This window comes from Cydia strobilella, chromosome Z (genome assembly GCF_947568885.1).
Source record: "Cydia strobilella chromosome Z, ilCydStro3.1, whole genome shotgun sequence".
Classification (NCBI taxonomy): Eukaryota; Metazoa; Arthropoda; class Insecta; order Lepidoptera; family Tortricidae; genus Cydia; species Cydia strobilella.
In genome coordinates this window covers 5,524,188-5,549,605 of record NC_086068.1, presented here as the reverse complement: position 1 = coordinate 5,549,605, position 25,418 = coordinate 5,524,188, and the positions used below count along the sequence as shown (strand labels likewise).

At 36.8% G+C, this 25,418-nt stretch overlaps 1 long non-coding RNA gene across 1 annotated transcript in view; it reads right to left on the bottom strand.

The window, feature by feature from the left end:
• Positions 1-270: 270 nt before the first annotated feature.
• LOC134754524 (uncharacterized) overlaps positions 271-25,418 on the bottom strand; it is a 74,496-nt gene continuing 49,348 nt past the window's right edge. The window contains exon 2 of the long non-coding RNA XR_010128930.1: positions 271-381. This is a non-coding gene — a long non-coding RNA (uncharacterized LOC134754524). The remainder of the gene's footprint in view (positions 382-25,418) is intronic.

Sequence of the window (25,418 nt, the reverse complement as noted above, 5' to 3'; positions counted from 1 at the left end):
TCCGTAGTTACCATTCTGTCAGAACAGGCCAAACGGGGGCCATATCATGTACATTACAAGATTTACAAGTATAAGAGAGCTTAGTACCTTCGCAGCGCTTTGTACGTCTTTTTACTAAGAAGAGGAGACTTTTTGCAAAAACTCAAAAACGGCTAGACTCATCATGTTTGCTATAGTTTTCGTTGAAAGTATTTTTTGAGCTTTTGTATTAAGAATTTTTCATATTTTTTTTATCATATTAATCAGGTCATATTGACGACCGGTCTGGCCTAGTGGGTAGTGACCCTGCCTGTGAAGCCGATGGTCCTGGGTTCGAATCCCGGTAAAGGCATTTATTTGTGTGATGAGCACAGATATTTGTTCCTGAGTCATGGGTGTTTTCTATGTATTTAAGTATTTATATTATATATATATCGTTGTCTGAGTACCCATAACACAAGCCTTCTTGGGCTTACCGTGGGACTTAGTCAATCTGTGTAAGAATGTCCTATTCAATTCAATTCAATTCAATATTTTTATTTCGAATAAAAAATCCATATTATTGTTAGTACAAGGCACAGCAAAACTTATAAATCTATGTTAGTGATAAAAATAAAATAAAAAATAAAAATATAATAAAAATAAAAATATTTAATATCTATACTATTTATTTATTTATTTATTTATTTATTTATTAATGGTTCAAAAGTTAGGTTAAAATCTCTTTTGGAGCAATTATGTCCGAAAATATTTATTTTATCAAAAAATGGTTGTTGGAGAACCTTATTCGTTTTGAACGACCTATTCAACGATCCCCACACCATTGGGTTAAAGCGAAAAAATTGAAAAAAGAAACATTTTGTTTGGGAGGTACCCTAAAAAAAATCCTGTAGTTTTTATTTTACCGTTCTGTCGAAATGCATGATTTATGTATCCATGCCAAATTGCAGCTTTCTAGGACTAACGATCACGGAGCAAAGCCTCGGACAGACAGACAGACGGACATGGCGAAACTATAAGATGCGAAACTGTGAGATGATGGATGAATGATAGCTTTCTAATTTACCTTGTTGTCTATTGTGTATTGTTTGACATGAAATTGTATATGTAGTTGCAAAATCACTTGACATAGGTATTTTTAATTTATATTATTTGCATGACTAAATTGTATTTCAATGTACTGTTTTGCTATTTGCATGTATAAATCTGCCAGCGCTTTGGTGCAAACTGTAATGCTGTGTAAATATGTTGTTATAATAAATAAATGTCAAATAAGGGTTCCTAGTGGATTACGGAACCCTAAAAACGAACATACATACAATAATAAGTCAGTCAAAGTCAAACTCAAAATTTAATATTCTTTATTCGAATAGGCCTAGCAACAAGCACTTTTAAATTGTCAAGTTTTACAAATATTGCCTTATTATAAATATCAGAACAATTTATTTATGCAGTTATTATTGTTTTTAAGAACATTGAATTATTAGAGATATGTCAAACTTAATAATAAGAATTTCGCAAAAGGATCGCCAAACAAACAAAATTGTATAAAAAAATACTAGTCTAGAAACTCTCTAGAATGAAAATCTAAATGTAAAAAAATACGGATTACCTAATATAGGTATTCATTGAATTATCAATTTCATCATTATTAACATAATAATAAATAATTAATTATTTTCAGTCACACTTAATCCCACGGTGTTTCACCATTCATGTAGTCTTGTGTGCTATAATAGGCTGTAGAGATAAGCTTACGTTTTACATAATTTTTAAATTTATTAACAGAAAATTCAGTGATGATATTTGGAAGTTTATTATAAAATTTTACCCAATTACCCATGAATGATTTTTTAATTTTATGGAGCCGAGTAAAGGGCACTGCGAGCTTATGCTTATTTCTAGTGATAAAAATCTTAAAAGCTAAATAAAAACCGGCCGACTGCGAGTCGGACTCGCCCACCGGGGGTCCGTACTTTTTTAGTATTTGTTATTATAGCGGCAACAGAAATACATCATCTGTGAAAATTTCAACTGTCTAGCTATCACCGTTCATGAGATGCAGCCTGGTGACAGACAGACGGACAGACGGACAGACGGACAGACGGACAGACGGACAGCGGAGTCTTAGTAATAGGGTCCCGTTTTTACCCTTTGGGTACGGAACTCTAAAAATCATTTCGGGGACACAGTTTTCTGTTGCGTCGCCCGTTCCGGTGTAGGATTCGGCAGATTCCCACGGAACCGCCTTATGATTAATAAGTTTTAAACTTGCTTATAACTGAATAGGTACTTATTAATTAAATTGAATTAAGCTTAAATCTTATCATAATTAAGTTTTCACTAGGCTTTGTATAAAACTTATTGTAAATGGGTTCACAAACAACACAAAACACTCTAAGGCCCACTTGCACCATCCCACTAATCCAGGGTTAAGAGCAGTGTTGGCCGAAACGTTAATGCAATTAATTATTAACCAGTACAAATTGAACCGTAAACTGTAACCGCCCGTTACGGTTTACGGTTCAATTTGTACTGGTTAATGGTTAATTGTAATTAACGTTCGGCCAACACTGGTTAAGAGTCCCCGGCAAGCTCGGCAGAGTTTCACCTTCCTATATAAACGGAGTTTCGTTCTCATTCTAAAACTACGTATTGTAATAAAACTTTGCACATAAAATGAAATGAGGTATATCTAGGTCTGTAATTAGTTTATATACTTAGCTCTAGTATATAACACAAACGAAATAAAGCATAAAAAAGTTTTGTATGAAAAACTTAAATTCGCTGTATTTTTTAACTATAGTATCTGAAGCTACATAAACTAATTACAGACCTAGATATACTTTATCCTATTTTAAGTACAAAGTTTCAGAGCAATATAGCTAGTAGGTTTAAAATGAGAGCGTAACTACGTTTGTATGGAGAACTGAGCTTGCCTTCGTCTATTAGGCGGTTAAACCGTTAACCCAGTGTCAAATTGTAATGGTAACCATGGTAACTCCAGGTTTAACCGGTTAACCTGGGTTAGTGAAACGGTGCAAGTGGGCCTAAGCGAACCAGCCTATTACCAGAATAGCAAGACCCCTCACAAACTTTATCGCGCTTATGTTAGTTGTTAATAATTTCCTTAATAAAAATGTGCCATTTTCAACCAAAAGGGTACTTATTGTCGCTTGTCAGTAAGGCGCTATTTCCATATAGCTTCAATTAGAAATCAACCTTATCTACAAGCGACAATGCGGTACCTTTTGATTGAAAACGCCACAAATAGTGATATCTACATACATAGGAAGTTCTATAAGAAACCCAGTTTTGTTTATACAATCGTTTATCGTTTATTACGCATAGTTGACGTCCAACGGACATAGGATGGTCGCGCTTTTATCGTCTGTCATGTTGGCCGTCACGTTCTGACAAGTAACTAAGTGCAAGAGGGACGCATGGAACGACCCGAACGACAGACGACAATAGCGCAGCCATCATATCCGTACAGATGTTGGAAGAAGTTTGAGATAATTTTATAGACGAGATTAATAGGATGATTGTTACTTGCGACTCACAGTTGGCTAGTAAAAACATTAGGTGCAGTCGCCGACAGATATATCGGAGCGGCCGAGGTGTTTAAAAATATCTGAACACGCACTCTACCGCCTTGACAATAAAGTCATGTTCAGATATTTGCGAGTAGGTATCTTGGCCGCTCCGATATAAAAGTGACAAACTTACATTTTCAGGGTTCCGTACCCAAAGGGTAAAAACGGTAACCTATTACTAAGACTCCACTGTCCGTCCGTCTATCTGTCTGTCTGTCACCAGGCTGTATCTCATGAACCGTGATAGCTAGACAGTTGAAATTTTCACAATTGATGTATTTCTGTTACCGCTATAATAACAAAATACAAAAAAGTACGTAACCCTCGGTTGGAGAGTCCAACTCCGTATTTTATTTTTTTGGATTAACATTATGGATCTGTAATCGCTTTTTTATTTTTATTTTTTTTATTTTTTTGTCCTAAAATTAAAATATCGGGAAAAAGAAGCACGTTTGTATAATGTGTCTGTATGAAATATGAAACATGTACTTAGATCTAATTACACTAATCCCTACTAATATTATACTTGCGAAAGTAACTCTATCTGTCTATTTGTCTGTCTGTTACCTCTTATTTTTTAGTTGCTAAAATATGTAATTTGCTATGTCCTGATCAGGGTCCATGAGATACTGTAACTTTATTTATAACAATTGTATATTGATGAATACCATGGTTGCAATAAAGTATAAAATAAAATAAAATAAAAAGATAAGTACCCATTTTTTTTTTATTTGGACACAAAGTTAGGTACTTCAACAAATTTAAAATTCGTCCATTGTACCTGGTCCCAGAGGATTTATAAGTACCACCTTATAAATCGGATTGTGAAATACTATTTCATTTTGAAATATTTTAACATTATATGTTAGTGCAAGCTCGGTTTTCACAGAAAAACGATTCATTTCCATTACGTATAAAATATTCGTGGTATTGGTACAGACAGAAGCGGAGTTCCATTCAAAGAGAATCTTAATGGAATGAAATAAACTGGAACTAAATTTACTTTTTACGGTTCCGTACCTCAAGAAAAAAAAAAACGGAACCCTTGTAGGATCACTGGCTGTCCATCTGTCACTATGTTGCTCCGAAACTATGTTATATGGCAATTAGTCAGTAACACTTTGGTTTACTGTAAAGGGGCCCACTGACTATCAGTCCGCCGGACGATATCGGCCTGTCAGTTGTTCGGAACTGTCAAATTTTTGTTCTAACTGACAGGCCGATATCGTCCGGCGGACTGATAGTCAGTGGGCCCCTTTCATAAACGCATATTGCTTGTGCAACCTAAGGCAGGTTTTTAAAGAATATACGTTCTTACACTATCACACGTAAGGTGTTTCAATAACTACTCCCATCACCTGCTCGAAACCATTTTAAACAAGTTCCATCTTGTTATTTGAACTACTGCACCAATTAATTTGAAATTAGGTACGCATATCGAATTAAGGGACAAAACGCGATTTTTCAGTAGCCAAAAAATATACATATCTCGCGCTACTCACTGAGGCACTGTTAGTGATTGAAAATGGAGACCTAGGCTCTCTAGACAAGATCGCTCACCTAGGACACTTACATAGGTAATTAGGGTTTGTTTCTTACAAACCGTTATTACCTATGTATTGTCCTAGGTGATCGATCTAGACGCGATGGCGAAGCGGCGCGGCGCGGCTCGAAGCGGGCGAGATCAATCCATGCCATTTTTAGACGCGAATACTACGCGGCTAGAGGCGTGGCGCATGTCGACTCACATTTGATTTTTTATAGGTTTTACTGGTATTTCTATAGATACCAGTAAATGGAGAAGAAATAAAAAAAATATTCAAATGCACGGAAACTGGCATAAAGGACTTAAGCGACAATAACGTATATGGAACTTACGACTATTGTGAGTTTCGAAAAAGTTATTATTTATTAATCTTTATTTATTCTTAAACTTAAGTTAGGTTATTTTATAATATGGATATAAAAATAAAATATTAAAACACGTACAAAAACAATACCTACAAAATACTTATAAACATATTATAAAAAAACTAACCTAGTGTGCCGCCAGCAGCGGGGCCAGGCCCAAGCTGCCGGTGGTCAGGGCCGCAGAGAGAGGAACCGGCGGACTATCCGCGCCGTGTCCAATTTTTATACCGTGTACAATTAAATTTTTTAGGCTAATTGCGAGGTCATAATTCATAATTTATTGCATATTAATCATGTGGTACAAAACAGATATTACATTAGGGTAAGTTAACACATGAACCCTGTTAGGGCACAGCAAGTATTTCTTAGAACTAAACTATAACTAGGAGGTGAGTGCAGTCATATATGTAGGTTCATAAATTAAAATTAACGCATTTTGAAACTCGTGTTCAAGGCATAAGATTAAAAGCTAATATTTATTATTTTATACTTATTTTATTATATTAATTACTTATTATTTTATTATAAACTTTTTATTATATTATAATCAATTAGCTACTTATCTGGGTACTATTTTGATAGGTACCATTGATTTATTTTATCTTTATTAATTTGTTGTTAAATATATTCCCACAGTAGCATTAATAAGATTGCATTAAATATATTTTATTTTATTTATCATTCATTCAATATATAATATTATAAGTAGCAAAGATAGATATAACTCCGTAATAGATGGATACAGTCTTAGGAAAAAACGTGCCTCGAAAATCAAGAAAATTTGATTCTCGTTCAGAGGGCGCTACTAGCTTTGGCCTACTGTCGTATAGATGGCGTTGACGGTTTCATTTGTTATTTAACAATTTTAACGCAATTCAGTGAAAGAACATGGGTCAAAATCATAAAAATAATTAATGCAAATAAAAAAAATCATTTATCCATATTTAAATACATTTTATCGTATTTTTATAAATCTTCATTTTTAGTTTTAAAGTGTGTCGACAGATGGCAGTGAATTTACTGGGGTTACAAAATTTACTATGACAGTACCGCTCTAGTATAAGTTACTCTATGTAAGTAGGTATATTTAATTTAAATGTAATTTAGATTATCATTATAGTTCTTTATAATATGAGTATAAAAGTAAAATATAAAAACATAGTTATTATTATTAAATTTAAATTATTATTATTTTATTTGGGCAAAGATTCATCATTCAGGTACTCGTTTATGGATTAATAGCATTTTTTAGGAGCAAATTTTTTAGATCCCCTTTGTGTTGTCTTCCATTTTGTTTATTATTTACTTGGATAGTTTGTTTGCTACAAGTAATGCATCGGTAGTAAGGGCCATTTTTAAACATTTCTAATTTTGTTGGGAGAGTATTTCAATTTTAGAATTGTTGCCTTCTTTGCGAGTTAACAACTTTTTTTTGTAAAAAGATGCGAATTGTTCCTAACAAAGAGGTCTACAGCTCACAGAGCCCCTAGTTTCATTTATTGAAAGAGCGTTAGCGAAGGTCTCTGTTCCCGATTGTCCGGATGTTCTCCTCTGCAGGTCGCATTTCTCAATCGATTTTCGTGAAATGTTGTGAACTTGTGAGCCGGCTTGGTAGTTAGATATATTTTTTTGTCGTTTTTTGTTTATTTCAATGTTCAAAATAGAGAAAATTGAGTTAAAGGACTTAAGTGATTGTAACGTCGATGGCACTTAAAACTATTGTGAGTTCGCTGTAATAATGCGTAAACTAATGAAGATTTATTGTTTTTACATTTTTAACCTTATGGAGCTTATCGCGAGGTCTACAAAAGCTTTTAATTTTACTTCTTAAAATTCACAACAACAGCACACAATACAAAAATTTGTATTAAATAAAAATAAGGTCGATATCTTTCTTTCTCATCAAACGTTCGGAAAAGGCCATCGCATCGCGCTGTGCCGCGCCGCGCCGCTTCGCGTTCGCGCGAAGAACGCTCACCTAAGACACTTTCATATGAATCAACGGTTTTTTTCTTAATTCGCTTGGCCGCCGCGTGGGCCGCCGCGTCGCGGCTCTTCGCTTCGCGTTCGCGAGTTGTTCGCCTACGTAAGACGCAGCCGTACGCGGAGCTCGGCCTTCGCATTTGGGCTTTGGGGTATTTGATCTTGCTATGCGAGCTATTTTGCATCAGTTGTACATAAACAATAATATCAATCTTCAATAAATATCTGTGGTTTGACATATGTGACATTTTTTTACGTTACGTTTCTAGAGCAAAATGAGCACCATTTCTGTCAGCGGTACATTCATTTCCAAGTAATGACTTCTTTCCTAAACATTGATAAAAAACGATGCATATATGTAGCTATTATAGTTACATAAGCCACCGCGCCATAACACTTTGCGTTACTTACATCATCATTAGGGTTTTTCAAAAAGTTTCACTAACGTTTCACGTGCAAAAATAAAAAAGTATGTTAAAACTTGTGTAATGTACGGAACCCTTAAATCGCAAGTCCGACTCGCACTTGATCGGTTTTTACACTGTGGCTGGGTTAAGGAATTTTTAATGAAAACATCGATCCTGCTCCCAATTTATTTACTTGCAAACTGGAAGTATCATTCAGGTTAGATGTGAACAGGGATAAGTAAATGATTAGGTACCTTGGATAAAATGTGACGTTCTACGGATAAAGGTACCCTATGGTGGTTGGCGCTTACGTCGCGCAGCACCGTTTGGAGCGTCGTTTATAACAGTGTAAGTACCAACCGCCATAAGGTATCTTTACCCGTGGAACGTCACAAATTATCTGGATCTACTAATAAATGCTTAAATAAATAAATAAAACTTGATTTAAAATGTTTTCTAAATCGGTCTTAGTCGATCACGCTCTGTAAAACATTTTTGATGAATTTTTGATTACCGAAAACGCATAAGTGGGGCGGGAACTATATTTTTATTAGTTCTTTTTTAGGGTTCCGTACCCACAGGGTAAAAACGGGACTCTATTACTAAGACTTCACTGTCCGTCTGTCACCAGGCTGTATCTTATGAACCGTGATAGCTAGACAGTTGAAATTTTCACAGATGATGTATTTCTGTTGCCGCTATAACAACAAATACTAAAAACAGAATAAAATAAATATTTAAGTGGGGCTCCCATACAACAAACGCAATTTTTTGCCGTTTATTGCGTAATGGTACGGAACCCTTCGTGCGCGAGTCCGACCCGCACTTGCCCGGTTTTTTTTAAACTAGAAAATTAACTATGAAATATTATATCTAACTCTAAAATGTAAGCCTCTTTTTGCATATCATGGATAAAAGTTATGAAAAGTTATTCGCAGCTGCAAGACGAGTAATTCGCTAGTTCGCTACAGACAAAAGTTAAAGTTTCGATCAAGGCCACGACTACAGGTGACGCGGAAAGTATTATTTCAATAAAATCGGCTTATAATTAATAAAAATTTATATAAAATATCCTTTCGCTGTAATTAAAACGTAATAAAAGGTAAATTTGAAAATATTCCAAAAATATACGAAAAATCGAATTAGAGGTCCCTACAGCGTTACCTGCCAATTTCCGCTCCGAGGAGTCCTTTCACGACTCGGTTATTAGTTTCAGGAGTTGTGTCTCGATCCACGACGACCGCCCGAGTGCCGCTAGGCGGCCGCTGGAAGCAACCCACGGGTGCATCGATGGGCGGTCCCGATCCTGACCAACGGGACACCTCCCCTTGGCACCTCAAGGTCAAGGGCTGCACTGTTATCAACAAACACTATCTCTGACCTATTTTATCATTACTGCAAGTGCATACGTGCAACTGCGACAGCCTACGTTACATTCAAAATTTATATAGACGTATATGCCGTGCTAGGTTATATGTTATGCAACTTTTTGAATTTGTGGCCATCCAAAATGGGAGGGACTTCTGGAAGTCCCGCCAATAATCTTTAATCATTATCGAATTTTGCATTCATCGTTTCGGCCGGTCATTCCGTTTTGAGACTTGACGCAGGTAACGCATGTAAGCAAATATTTAAATAATTGTGAACTAACAATCCCGCCATTTCGAATTAACTATATAAAAGTGAATCTTTGGTGCCTTAAAAATAACAAAGTATTTTTAATATTCAACCAAATTACATAATTATCATCACACAATATAAAATAATTAAAGTTTTAAAATTAGATATTTTCCAAAAATGTTCTACTGATTTATTTTATTTTATTGCAGTTTACGAGTACCGGCAGTTGCGCTAAAAGCGCCTTATTAACTGTAAGTATTTCTGGTTTAATTCGTAATGATTATTTTAGTAATAAATACAAATTATTTAACTCCCTTGGGCGTCGTATGAGCGCTATTACTCCCTTCATGTGCATTTGTGAACAAGTGAGATAAAAAGTAAAGGGCTAGCATTCCACTCTTTATTTTATTTTATATTTTACGTTTTATCTGACCACTTTTGTTACTAATATTTCCTCCTAAAATGTGCCTAAACGTAATAAAAATAAAAATGTGCCCGCCCTGTATAAAAATTACAAATCCAATTTTCAATTACTTATTACTTTAGCAGATTCATTGCAAAACCATTACCATTTAAAAAAAATATTGTTTATTCAAGCAGGGCTAGCAAGAGGCATGGTTAAATAAAGGGTACACGGAAAGAACATTTCTAGTCACTTAAAAAGTAATATTTTGAGTAATCGCGGTTTTAAAATTTGGAACCATGTCAAAATGTACGGTAATTCCGTGACCAGGTCTTTTTTAACTAAAAAAAAGTTGTTATATATATTATACAGTGGTAGCAAAATATATAACTAATAGTTCATTAAGAGCTCTACATTTTGAGATGAAAATCTCATTTTCCGAAAAAAGTGACTAGACATGTTCTTTCCGTGTACCCTTCAAATGGTCTGACCTACAAAAATATAATTATAATTTTAAGGCAATTTTTCCCAATGACCCGGCCCGACACCCTGGAATAACGGTGACCTTGAAAAGCGCATAGCTCTCAAGGCCATCGAGTGCGCGTGGAATCGCGGATGCACTGCGCATGGCCGTAATGACAAGGTCGGCGCATGGCAACAGGGTGGCTATTCACAAAGCCTACCTGCACGGTAAACAAGGACCAAGACCGGTGTCGGGTGGGGTTGTTATGAGTGTGTGTGTCAAGTAATACTGGTCATTACGCGATCACACTTTTCTCTTGAGAAAGTTAATTTAATTAATTTATATCTACACACATTAAATATCATAAACCCTCTATGATGACTTCAAAAACCGCAAATTACGGCCAGCACTAAAGATAAACTGTTTTGTGACAACAAATTTGTTAAAATTTAATTAGTTAAATGGTCATTATTCAAATGTTTGCAGGCCCCGGCAGATGAAATCAATTCGGTAATAGGGATGATGACAAATGTTGAATTTTAAAACAACATATGCAACATAGATAGCATGTGAGCAATTTATCACAATAATGTGAATATTAAAATAATATATGAACATGATAAAAAAATACAGGATCTAAAAGTTTCAAAATGTACAGTTTTTTTTAAAGGAATAAAGTAAAGATACCATTCGATTCCTTGCATTTTACCCAAAAAAGGATTGTATAGCAACTATATGCATAAACGTAATATTTCACCGGTAAAATCGCAATTTTACTTATTTTCCATACATTCAAGATGGGCTCTCAGTGATCTTGACGTCACGTTTACTTATCGTTTTGTTAGGAACGTTTCGCGAGTAAAGTACGACTGTCGGACTTTGACTATCATTTCTGACTTTTGTATTGCTTTAATGCAATGGGTTCCATATAGACATTTGATCCCAAAAACAAACCTGATCGATCGATTGATACTATTAATAAAAAAAACCGGCCAAGTGCAAGTCGGACTCGCGCACGAAGGGTTCCGTACCATTACGGAAAAAAAACAGCAAAAAAAATCACGTTTGTTGTATTGGAGCCCCATTTAAATATTAATATTATTCTGTTTTTAGTATTTGTTGTTATAGCGGCAACAGAAATACATCATCTGTGAAAATTTCAACTGTATAGCTATCACGGTTCATGAGATACAGCATGGTGACAGACAGATAGACGGACAGACGGACGGACAGACGGACAGCGGAGTCTTAGTAATAGGGTTCTAACGCGGCTACATTGCAAGGCATTGGTGACGGAAAAAAAGAAAGCTTTATTTAAGGGCTCTATAGACCTTGTAATAAATTCGCTTGCGATTTTCGATACATTGCCGACTAAGTAGCCCTTTGGGTACGGAACCCTAAAAATTGTTTGTCCAGCCTATTATCTCACATACTTAAGGTATCTGTGCAATTTCTTGATGCCTAGGAGGCCCTAGCTTGGAAGCCTAGCTTTTTATACTCTTTTGAATAATGAAAATTGGCAAAATAATGACCATGTTGTTTTCGCCCAAGCCATACTCAAATTAAGACACGATGTCACTGATATTATATAACATATAAATAGCTTAATATATGCTCCTTTAAATAAAATAAAAATTTGGTATACTTTAGCGCTCGTTTCAGAAATAAAATAAATAAATAAATATTATAGGACATTCTTACACAGATTGACCAAGTCCCACGGTAAGCCCAAGAAGGCTTGTGTTATGGGTACTCAGACAACGATATATATAATATATAAATACTTAAATACATAGAAAACACCCATGACTCGGGAACAAATATCTGTGCTCATCACACAAATAAATGCCCTTACCGGGATTCGAACCCAGGACCATCGGCTTCACAGGCAGGGTAACTACCCACTAGGCCAGACCGGTCGTCAAATACATAAATACATATATAACTAGTAATTTTTGATAGAAATCGATCCAGCAGTTTAAGGAATCACACTGATTTAAACTTTCACGATTTTTACTCATTATAATTTACAACGACGGGACGTTCAAGTTAATAAACAAGACCAAGTGCGGGTAGTTCGAAAAACTCGCGCGCCTAGAAGATGTTGATGTCAACTTTAGCCAGTCTCCTCCGAGACCACGGGGACAACGCCGTCCTCGAAACGTCGGAGGTAAATTTAATACTTATTATACGCGATTAAGTCCCGTCGTTGTAAATATTAATGAGTTTAAGGAATATCAGCTCTCTTCCAAAATGATGTAAGGGAATTTTGGCATAAAATGCATTTTGTTGGCTAGCGTAGGGTTTTTTTATGTTAAAAAAGCCTTTAAAATGCATATATATGTTCTGTAAGGTATTTGTAATATGGGCCTTGTTGCCTGTTTTTTAGGGTTCCGTACCCAAAGGATAAAAACGGAACCCTATTACTATGTCTGTCTGTCTGTCACCAGGCTGTATCTCGTGATCTGTGATAGCTAGACAGATGATTTTCACAGATGATGTATTTCGGTTGCCGCTATAACAACAAATACTAAAAACAGAATAAAATAGAGATTTAAGTGGGGCTCCCGTACAACAAACGTGATTTTTGACCGAAGTAAAGCAACGTCGGGCGGGGTCAGTACTTGGATGGGTGACCGTTTTTATAGTTAATGGTACGGAAGCCTTCGTGTGTGAGTCCGACTCGCACTTGGCCGGTTTTCTTTAATAAATATAAAATAAATAAAATTAATTGTAGTGTGATAAATGCCGCAATGGCGGTCGTAACAGGCGGTTTCTGAACACATCATAGAGAGCTTATAATACATGTGTTTTGCCACCCCTTGCAGCCTGCCGCCCCGGGCCATGGCCCCTTGGCTCTAGGATAAATACTGAAAACATGTGTTGTTACTATCAATAATATCATTCCTATTAATTGTCCTTTGTTCTCAGAATGTATATTTTCATATCAAAATCCTATTAAATTAATCCCACTGCATACATCGGTTTCATTATGCGATTGCATAGAAATCAGTATCGTTGTTTGGTGTCAAATGAGCTTAGAGGATTAATATGATGGAATCAGGGGCACATTCGCGGACGATTGAACGATATATCAACGAACTAGAATAATGTTTGACGTTTTAAATAATTTGTATCTAACATAGTTTTAAGTTACTGCATGTTCGACTAACCGTTATGGATTTCTGTGGTCCGAAATAAATGTTTTTTTTTTTTAAATAACCTGTGATCGAAATAGGGAATATTATGCAAAACTCTGCGTAGAGGGCGTCACTAGCACAATCACAGGGCCTGCCGCGAAACATGAAACACTTCCCTATTTGATCGATAGAGAGGCAGATAACGAAATTTCTATTTTCGCGTTTCGCGGTAGGCCACCTCTAAACAAACCGCCTTGATGCATGAATGTCATAATGAATACTTGTCAAAAAACTGTTTAAGGCATAGTATGTATAAGTTACTCTATGGTTTAGGATGTGCACTAGTGCTGCACTCTGGCGGCAGAACATTGCGGTAATATTGCGGTATAAATACCTAAACTTGGTAGAACCAAAGATAGATATAACTCCGTAATAGAATGGATACAGTCTAAGGAAAAAACGTGCCTCGAAAAAATTTGATTCTTGATCAGATGGCGCCACTAACTTTGGCCTACTCTCGTGTAGAGGGCGTTGACGGTTTCGTTTGTTATTTATGGTCTACCGCGAAACGCGTAAATCGAAATTTCGTTATCTGCCTCTCTATCGATCAAATAGGCAAGAGTAATAGAGAGGCAGAAACCGAACTTTCGATTTTCGTGTTTCCCGGTTTGATTGTGATTGTGCTAGTGACGCCCTCTACGTAGAGTTTTGCGTAATATTCCCTATTGTGTTGCGGGGTTTATAGCAACTTACAACTGTAGCCTTAGGTATTAACAAAGATAGATATAACTCCGTAATAGATGGATACAGTCTAAGGAAAAAACGTGCCTCGAAAATCACGAAAATTTGATTCTCGATCAGATGGCGCCACTAGTTTTGGCCTACACTCGTATAGAGGGCGTTGACTGTTTCGTTTGTTATTTATAATTTTAACGCATACCAGTGAAAGAATATATATGGGTCAAAATCATATAAAAATAATTAATGCAAATAAAAAAATTATTTATCCATATTTAAATACATTTTATCGTATTTTTATAAATATTTATTTTTAGTTTTAAAGTGTGTCGACAGATGGCAGTGAATTTACTGGGGTTACAAAATTTTATATGACAGTACCGCTCTAGTATAAGTTACTCTATGGTATTAGGTAAATCTATGTCTTATTTGCGTACAAAAATTTCTGCCGAATAACACGGGGAGCTGCAGAAGTAACGGACGCAAAAGATTACTCAAACATGCAAAAAAGTATCTGTGTCGAAACATGAAGATACGCATATAAAAAAAAATAACACATCATTTTGACGCACATAAACACATCACACATTGTATGGAAATGTCTGCATACGATTTTTTGCACATTGTACAATGTTTTAGACAGAGGGGTAAGTTACTAAAAGGCTACTTCATTAAGTGCTTGAAACCAGAAAATAATAGAAAAAAATTTTTGAGCATTAAAGGGTTAAGGATGACTCATGTTAGACAGGGCCGTGTCCGGGCCGGAGCTTCCGGCGCTTACTTTTCTAAGACATGACAGGTGATCACGTGATGCTTTCCATAGAAAACGAAGCGCCGGAAGCTCCGGCCCGGTCACGGCCCGGTCTAACGTGAGTCATCCTTTACTGTATGCTCTAAGGCCGCGAGTAGTGATGAGCCGTGGAAATATTCCCGTGCTCTCAGGAATATGCCCCAAACATATATTCCAATATTCCCCAATGGAATATAGGTTAGGTGAATTACAATTTTAATTAAAGCTAGCTACAATGACCAGTAAACTTTAAACTGCAAGTACCTAGCCTCCCAACCAAGATTACTTGGTAACTGGGTTTGCTCATAACAGATGCCATTTTGGATTTAAAAAAAAAATACGGCATCATTTTAAAGCCTCGATGTGCCTGGATGCGAAATCTCAGCGAGGTCAGACCATTTAGAAATTTACTCCATACATTTTTTTAAAGATCGGTAATAAAGTAATTATGTATGGTAAGGCGGGCTAAGACTATCACCGGGGTAAGACAAACACTTGTATGGAATCCTCATACTTTTTGTCTTGCCCCGAGCAAAATAAACTAGGTTCGTCTTACCAAACCTTACCTTACCCATTTTTATTGAATTTTTTGATAATACAATGCAAAAAGCATTACGAAACTCCGTGTACAATACGAGTACTCGAGTTTCTTGGCAAAAAGATTACGGCACTCCACTATTCTTATTACTTAGTAAAGCCTGAACCGAAATATATGATTACGCGCCATGTTGCGGAATTTCACTGGAACTAATTTTTTCATACTATACCGAACTGTCACCCAATACATGCACAACAACAGCGCCCTCTTGACAATGATCATATATTACTGGTCAGGCTTTACCTAATTTGTTGTGACCCTAATTAAACTATGGTGATTTGTATCGTTTTTGTTTATTAAAGACGTACCATTGTAAAAATTATTTTATTAAGACCAGGCGATTATTCCCGGTCACTATGGGAATATTCCAAAAAAAGAATGGAAATTTTTCCCGGGACGGTACGGGTTAGATACGCTTTTTATGTCTTTTTAAAAAGTTCAAGGGCCCAAATTTTGACTGAATCCCTATAGGGTCTAAAGATAGGTAGGTATTATACACAATTTCAAATTTTTCTTATTTTCCCTTCATGGGCAAATATCATCAAACATCAAACATCAAAACTCAAACATTTATTCAGCAAATAGGCCACAGGGGCACTTATACATGTCAATTTTTACAAACAATAAAATTAACCCAAAATTACAAAACCCAAAAAAAAACAATTACATAAATATAAATGTCAAATTACACAAAAAAAGCTAATAAAAAAATATACAAACAACAGAAGTACTAACATTGTTTAGAGATGTAAAAGTCTCTAGGTGTCAGAGATAAAATGTATATAATAATAAAAAAAGATCATCAAATTATCCAGAGATGTAAAGGGTCTCCAAGACTTGAATTGTTATATAATTAATAAAAATAATTAATCAAATATTCCCAGGAAAATGTTTCCAGGGGTTATCCCCTTGCGAATTGAGGAAAATCAACATCGATTCAACTCGCCACGTAGCATGCCGAAGAGGTATGACATAAGTAAGTATATAATTTTATTTCATTTCATTTTCATTTCATTTAATCATAATCATAATATTTTTATTCAAGATAGATTCATACAGAACACTTTTTGAAAGTCAAAAAAATTTTGTAGAGAATAATTAAAAATAGTTGACATTTAATATATAGGTCTATTAAAATTAGATAATATATAGGTCTATAAAATTATAACTTTTATGCCACGCTTAGCTGTACAGATAAGGTATCCGACCATACGTGTTTGTCTGTAAAATAATCGTCTACTCTGTAATAGCCTTTCTTTATTAAAGTATCTTTTATTTTATTGCATTTCATATGTTATTACAGATGATATTTTAAACTAAATTGTCACAACATGGACCCTGAATAGGGTATAACAAGTTTACCTTAATAGCTAAATACTTAAAATTACCTTATAAAATATATTACCTATTGCTTAATATCTAAATTTACCACGTATACTTTCAAAATAATTTAAATACATTTCAAGTCATTAGCTTTGCAATCACAGTAAATAGTAAATAGTAATTTTTACCGTATAAAAGCTTTTCTCAAACATGCTTGGAAATGGTCGTATAACGCAGTGCTGTTTTTTATCTTTTCAAAGGGCCTGGCTGGAATGCAATAGTAAAATCGCCCCTGGCTGAAAATCTGGGAGCACCTCCGTGCCCCCGCCAAGACAAAACAAATGGCAAATGGTAGTGCATATTTTTCTCGGCACGTATCGTCGTATTTTCGAACCCTCGTAGTTTCGGCTTGGATAATGCCATGATACCATGTAATTAGTAGACATGAAAAACACTAAGTTTTATTAGGCTACCTATTTTACTTTAGATTTTATAGATAGCTTAATTTTCACTGTCCGAGCCCATTACTAACGTAATAATAACTCAGTGTCCGAGTCATATGGAATTCGTGTCCTAGCATAGAAAATACAGTATAGTCTGAGAAGGCTGAAATTTGGCATGTACAATTTCAGCCTTCTAAAGACTATACTGTATTTTCTATGCTAGGACATGAATTCCATATGACTCGGACACTGAGTTATTATTACGTTAGTAATGGACTCGGACAGTGAAAATTAAGCTATCTATAAAATCTAAAGCATAATAGGTAGCCTAATAACACTTCGTGTTTTTCATAAGTCTACTTATAAACCTGAAAACATTTGTTCCTAAAGTCCTAGAATCGTGAAATTTTGTATGGTAGCCTGGTAGCAGTGATTGACGTGAAACGTGGCGTGGAAAATTATTGCAAAGGCCGCTTAGGGCCGCTGTGTAAGGCGCCCTTTACACTATAAGGTCCCTATTCTATGTGTTCTAGCCGGCCACCGCCGCCATACATTCTAATGCATTATTTGAGGAGATAAATATGTTCTACTAGGGTTAAAGTGGATCGCAAAGGACCGTTATCGCTTTATCTTAGTATGCGAGGTATTTTGTGTCGGTTTTATTATGCATTAATTTTCGCACACGGTGGCTTCAAAGCATCGAGTTATTAGGTATTATTTCATATAGAGACGTCACAGGACAACATGTATCGAAAATACGGCGAAACGTGCCGAGAAAAGATATGCACTGCCTTTTGCCCTTTGTCTCGTCTTGGCGGGGGCACGGCCGTGCCCCCAGATTCTGTTTTGCTCCATGCGTTGATGCTTGGCGGCAGCAACTCGTTTTGACCAGGTTTTGACAGATTTTTGTCACTCACTGACGCTCTTAGCATTCGCCTGTGTCTCAACAATCGCGATAATGCCCGGGCCTTAATAACGTGAAAATAGCCATGTCAGATAAACGTCAGTCCATACAATGTGTATGACCATTGGTCATAGAGTTTCGACAGAGGGGAACACCTGTTAATGGCTACTCCATTTCCCAAGATTAAATCCCATCTTCCAAGATTAAATACGGTTTACTTTTGAAATTGAATTATTTTTATTTCCTCGCATAGTTTGAGAAAAGCACTATATGTATACCTCAATGTAAACAGGCATTTTCCGACTCGGTTCTTTGCCAGGCCGGCTGCGGGGGGGTACATTTATGAAGAAGGAATAACTTTCAGTGATGTGTGCCAGATGAGTGCCACTTGCACCATTCACTAACCTGGGGTTAACCGGTTACACCTGGAGTTACCACGGTTACCAGTACAATGTGACACTGGGTTAACGGTTTAACCGGTTAACCCCGTGTTAGTGGGATGGTTCAAGTGGCGCTCAGTTCAGTGATTTGGTCCGTTTTTTGAAAATGTACTTATAGAATGTAATGTTTCGCAGAATTTTCATTTCATAGAAAACATATTTTTTCACAAAGGGTCGCAGTTCCAACCTAACCTAACCTGTTAGATGTAATGGGTTTTACACAATGACCTTTTAGCTGTACCTAAAAAGTTAACAGTATTAGAAAAAAAAAATCTATGAAACAACTGTCGATGAAAAAAGAGGTCACCATTCTTAATACATACATACATACATATAATCACGCCTATTTCCCGGAGGGGTAGGCAGAGATCACCGATTTCCACTTACTACGATCCTAGCATACCTCTTTCGCTTCCTTCCTTTCATAACATTCCTCATATACCCATTCTTAATATTTGATCAAATGTCGGTGTTTTTAGTAAATTGTATGAAGTCACCCAATTTCTTTGATCATGATCAAATGCACATTGGACAAAAATATTGGACAGCTTTATATGGAATATATTTGTCCAATTTCTATATCCAATATTAGAACAAATTTCTTTTCACATCACCAATTCGAAAAAAGGCGTTTTTCTTCCCTGCTAGGCGGGATCAAAGTGGCACTTTTCTTCCCTGCTAGGAGGGATCAGTGTCACTTTTCTTCTCTACTAGGAGGGATCAAAAACACTTTCCTGTTCTAGGACACTATTTTTAAATTTTTTTGCACATTATTTTTTAGCTTAAATAATATTTTTCAACATCATAATTACCTCATAGGTGATGTGAAATGCAGTATGTGTCACATGGTTGAAAAAATATTTCCATCTTGGACGTAACACACTTGAATTTCTCACTACGCTCAGGATTCTACTTTAGAATCCCACGTTTCTCTCGGGATTCTATTATTGAATCCTTCTCTTCGTTTAGGATTCAATGTATGCCTTCGCCATAAATATGTCATTTTTTCCCTTGTAACACAATCTACTATTAAAGTAGGCCCGGCCCATTCCACTTATCTAATGTCTTGGTTCAAGTTTTTATACTATACGCGTAGCCATTTTGAATTAAACGTCATTCGTAATATTTGATCAAATGTCTGTGTTTCTAGTAAATTTGATGAAGTCACCCAATTTTTATGATCAGATGGACATTGGACAAAGATATTGGACAGATGGAATACCGCCCTAAGGTTTAATTATGTATCTCCATTTTCTTGTTCTATCTTTACTTATCTTCGTACCTATGCATACTACATACATACGTGATACTGACGGCTTAGAACCTCTTAGTCTTCGGAGAGACGTTGGCTCTCTTTGTATGTTCTACCGTCTGTACAATGGGGAATGTTCCGAGGAACTGTTTGATCTGGTGCCATCGTCTCGTTTCTATCACCGCACCTCCCGCCAAAGGAGCAAAGCTCATCCTCACTTCTTAGACACATGGCATACCAAGAATAAGCGGGCATCTCGCTCGTTTCTTCCCAGAACGTGCAGAATGTGGAATGAGTTGCCTCCTGAGGTATTACCTTTGTGCTACGACATGGGATTCTTCAAGAAGCGGGTATTTAGGATTCTCAAGGGTCGGCAATGCTTAAGTGGCTCCTGTGATGTTGCTTATGTCCATGGGCGACGATGACTGCTTCCCATCAGGCGGCTCGTCTGCTCGTTTGCTGACTATCACATAAATCATAAAATAAAAAAAAGAAGATCAATATATCGACTATTTCTTAAAAGAAAGCCGCAGTAAAATGAGTGGTAAAATGTAAGTTTTAATCCACAGAAAAGACGCCTGGTCCCCGCTATTCCCAAAGAGTGGTTCAACCGGCAAGCCGCCGCACAGAGGTAACATAAAAACCGGCCAAATGCGAGTCGGGCTCGCGCATGGAGGGTTCCGTACCATTACGCAAAATACCGGCAAAAAAATCACATTTTATTCTGTGTTTAGTATTTGTTGTTATACCGGCAGCAGAAATACACCATCTGTGAAAATTTCAACTGTCTGGCTATCACGGTTCGTGAGATACAGCCTGGTGACAGACGGACAGACAGACAGATAGACAGACAGACAGAGGAGTCTTAGTAATATGGTCCCTATTTTTCCCTTTGGGTACGGAACCCTAATAAACGAACTATTTTGTGCTATTTTCAATAAATATGCAAAAATATGTTTTTCATTTCTCATGGTCTAAATGTGGGTTTGTTGTTGTTGTACTAGGCTGTATCTAATGAACCGTGATAGCTAGATAGTTGTAATTTTCACAGATGATGTATTTCTATTGCCGCTATAACAACAAATACTAAAAAGTACGGAACCCTCGGTGGGCGAGTCCGACTCGCACTTGTTTAAATTTAAATACACATGTACATATGAATTTTACTTTCCTCGTATTCGAAATGAAAAGTAAAGTGTTTTACTCTGGTGAAAGGCATAATTTCTCCCTCGGACTATTGTCGCTCTCACCGCGTTCTAGCGCCAAACTACCTCGTCAGAATTGAGTGCCTTTCATCCATTGGTTAACAGTATACTATTAAAAATTTAAAAGTCACTTTTAAGTTTACTATTTACTTAGTATAGGCTCTGTAGGCCGAGCACATGATTGACGCGACAGTATCTCTCCGCGAGATAGACTACCCGTCTTTTACTAATTGTATGAATTAAAGGGTTAGTCTATGTCGCGGCGAAATACTCTCGCGCCAATCATGTGCTAGCCCGGCTGTAGTACATACAAAGACTCAAACGGCGCGATTCGGGAAATGAATAAGAGATTCACTAGATATGAAATAGTAAAGTTATGTGGCGCTTACGCCGCATAGCGCCGCAATAATTTGCGACGCTGTGCGACGTAAGCGCCAGCCGCCATAAGGTACCTTTTGCCGTGAAATGTCACAAATCTTTACTATTTCATATCTAGTGAATCTCTAATTCATTTCTCGAATCGCGCCGAAAGTATGTAGCAGCAGCCAAAATATAATGTCATTGGATGTTGTACTTATCACCGTCAAAGTTAGGAAATTTAATAGCCTTTACATCATCATCATCATGTCAGCCGATAGACGTCCACTGCTGGACATAGGCCTCCCCCAAGGCTCGCCACTCCGACCGATCCTGTGCCGCTCGCAACCACCGAATTCCCGCCGAATTCCTTAAGGAAATCCGGTGGATGGGCAGCAGCGTCCTCCGAGAACTACCTCTATCAAACTGCGGTCGCCAACCCGCCTGCCAAGCGTGGCGACTACGGCAATCCCCCTTAAGGGATAAAAACAAAAAAAAATGCCTTTACATACGTGGTGATTATTGATTTCTGTTTAAAAACATGAGGCAAATAATAAGCACCAATTAAATCACAATAATAAATAGGTACAACTACTATCTCCATCTTTACAGCTGCTACCATCAGTTTGACACTGACATAAAGTCTAGCATGAAGCTTACTTTCTATACAGCTTGTTCGTACTGGCATATTAGTGCGAGCGAGATGTATAGAAAGTAAATTCATCATCTCTTTCTACTCGTAGCCGATCTCGGCCACAGCGACTGCGTTCTACCGCTGAGAGCGCCGCTGGTGCGCTCTCAGGTGACTGACGTAGCCAAATTTCGGTCAGCACCCCTCCGACATAATTGTAGAGTATGGCCACAGGTGGCCTGGCCTTTTAGCTCGTCTCGTCTCGCTTTGCGTCGAGATCCGTGCGCCGCCTAGCTTCAAACTGAAGCCTCCAACGTGGGCGGTCACTGGCTAGACTCTCCCATGTTGTCGTATGAGCTCTCTTCATATGCCGCTTCAACACATCTTTGAACCGCAAGTACTGGCCACCTAATTACGTACATACACGTTAGCGTATTATATTAGTGTTGACTGTTGACACTGTCAGTGGACTTGTGGTACGGGTACTGAAATCTGTTAAAAACGCATATATTTGTTGCAGGGTGTGATTAAAAAAGAGAAGAAAAGGGAGAAAACAAGGAAAGAAAAGGAAGGAAGAATCCATAAATATTATATGTTTATACGTAACCTTTTTGGGTTAAAAGTAAACACAACGAACGCGCGCGAAGACGGTCACGACGGGAGTGAGGCTGGGCCGTCCACCTCCACAGACGTAAGCAATTTGAACCATATGGATTAGACGGTAAAGTTGCTTTTTAAACGAGCCAGCAGCTCTTACCACCTGCAATTGCGGCTGTAAGTACAGTCGCCATCAGATATATCGGAGCGGCCATGGTGCCCACAAATATCTGAGCACGCTTCTATTGTCAAGGCGTTAGAGCGCGTGTTCAGATATTGTGAATACGTCGGCCGCTCCGATATATCTGATGGCGACTGTACATATGGACAAGGGATATGTCTCAGTTGTCGATTGAAGTGTCAATTGATGTTCGTTATTTCCATATTATTTTACTGAAATTTATTTGGTTTTGTTTTTGTGTTTGATTGCGGTAATTAAACTTAATTGTTAGAATATCTTAAGAAAACATGAGTAAGTAAGTGATGAAGAAGGATAACATTTTTCAGGTTGTCTAATAATATTCTCACTGCTGAGGTGAAAAATTGTTTGTACAACACGAGATAAAAGTTATTTACATCTCGTGCGTTTTTGAGTCCCTTACTACGCTCAAGATTCTAAATTACGAGTAATATAGAATATTTCGCTTGCGCGGGACTCAAAATAAGTACTCAAAGAAATATTAAACTTTGCTCTCTTGTTGTACAAATAACTATTTCCTGCGGATAAATCCAGTTATTTCTTTCAGGGTGCCATGAAGAAGTAATTGGGGTACTCCGGAAAATCCCCAGGAGTACATATTTAAAGTATTGCACGTTATAAACTAATTATTAACCGTTGTGTATAAATATGGATAATACATCTGTACGGCTACCACCACTAGTACCCTTACCACGAGTCACTAACAGTGTCGACACTGTCAGTGACTCGTGGTACGGGTACAGTTTGACACTGTCATATTCGCTAGCGTGTGCGTAACTTACTTTCTATACATCTCGCTCGCACTAATATGTCAGCACGAGCAGACGAGCGTAACGATGCGGACGTTAGCGAATATCATAGTCTGTAGTTTGACACTGCTAAAGAGCTTATTACACTATCCTAATTTAGTGACTAACAAGAGGGACGCCGCTATACGTGAGAAACGATAGGATGTATCTCTTATCGCGTCTCACGTATAGCGGCGTCCCTCTTGTTAGTCACTAAATTTAACAAAGTGTAATAAGCCCTTAAGCCAGTCGTGGTAAGGCTAATGTTTACTTCTTGTTAATAGTTACTACCAGTTTAAACTTAATAGATGGCCTTCAATTTTTTTTCCAACCTTACCATAGAATATGATTAATTAAATAATGTGACAAGAGAGCGAGATATTAGCTACCCATACACGCACGGATTTGCCCGTCGGATCTGCCTGACAGATGTGTCTGTCGGACACATCCGTCAATGTGTGGCGAGAAATAGACACAGATTTGTCCGCCGGGTGCCTGTCCGCTGCCCATCTGTGTCTATTTCTCGCCACACATTGACGGATGTGCCCGCCAGACACATCTGTCAGGCAGATGCGGTGCGTGTATGGCTAGCTATTGACATATTCATTTGTTCCATTCCCTCTGCGAGGCGTAAATTGGCGACAAGCTGTTTTAACTGACATTACACACACAGCCAGCATACTGACAGCATATGCCCGTGTCTGAAGTAGGTATAGTTTCTAGATAATATCCAAGTACTAATTTTTTTTTTATTAAGTAACAAACAGTCTCGTATATATATGTAAACCTAAACATTAAAGCATTTAATTTGAAAGTACATATCTATTTGAATTATCGATTTCAATCGTTAATAACAATTAAAGGTGTGTTAATAAACGGTGCCAGAAAACTTGCAGTTATGTAAAAACATTACTAAAAACAATAGGTATGTAGAACAATATATAAAAACAATATTATGTCTGTTGAATGCATTTTAAGGATAATCGTTTGAAGTTACATAGTGTTTCATGGAAAATATCTATATTTTGAAAATTTTCGTCACATTTCGTCAAATTTTTAAGTCCAGCATACTTATTACAAGATATTTAACTGTTCATAATAACTGCTGTTGTTATTTACTACTCATATGTATAAAATAGATTGTTAGGTATTGAATTACTCGTTGTGTAATGTGATCCAACTTAAGTAATCAATTCTATACATAATGTTTTCAAGATTGTGGGTGTTACTTAATGTTAAATATTATCATGTTGCTATATGTGAGACCCTACCGCGTCTATCAATATTTATGTCGTTATTAGCATAGTTATAGCTAAAAATAGAACATTAAACTATAAAAACATTATCTAATCATGCTTTTAAAAGTCTATTTGGACATGGTTGTGTTATATGAATTATGAGACTGAGCAACTATTAAGCCAGGGATTCTTATAGCCTTCCCGCTATATTATTGTTTGTACCTAAAGTAGATACAATATAAAAGAGCTATTTTGTCAAGACTTTTTATGTTATAAGTTAAGTCTAATTGTTCTTTCTAATTCTAACTGATTATATAATACGGGCAACCACTGGGGCTGCAACACAGTGTAAACTAACGCAGTCTCCAGGGCTCCAACTTCATATGTACCATATATGTTTTGAACAATAAAGA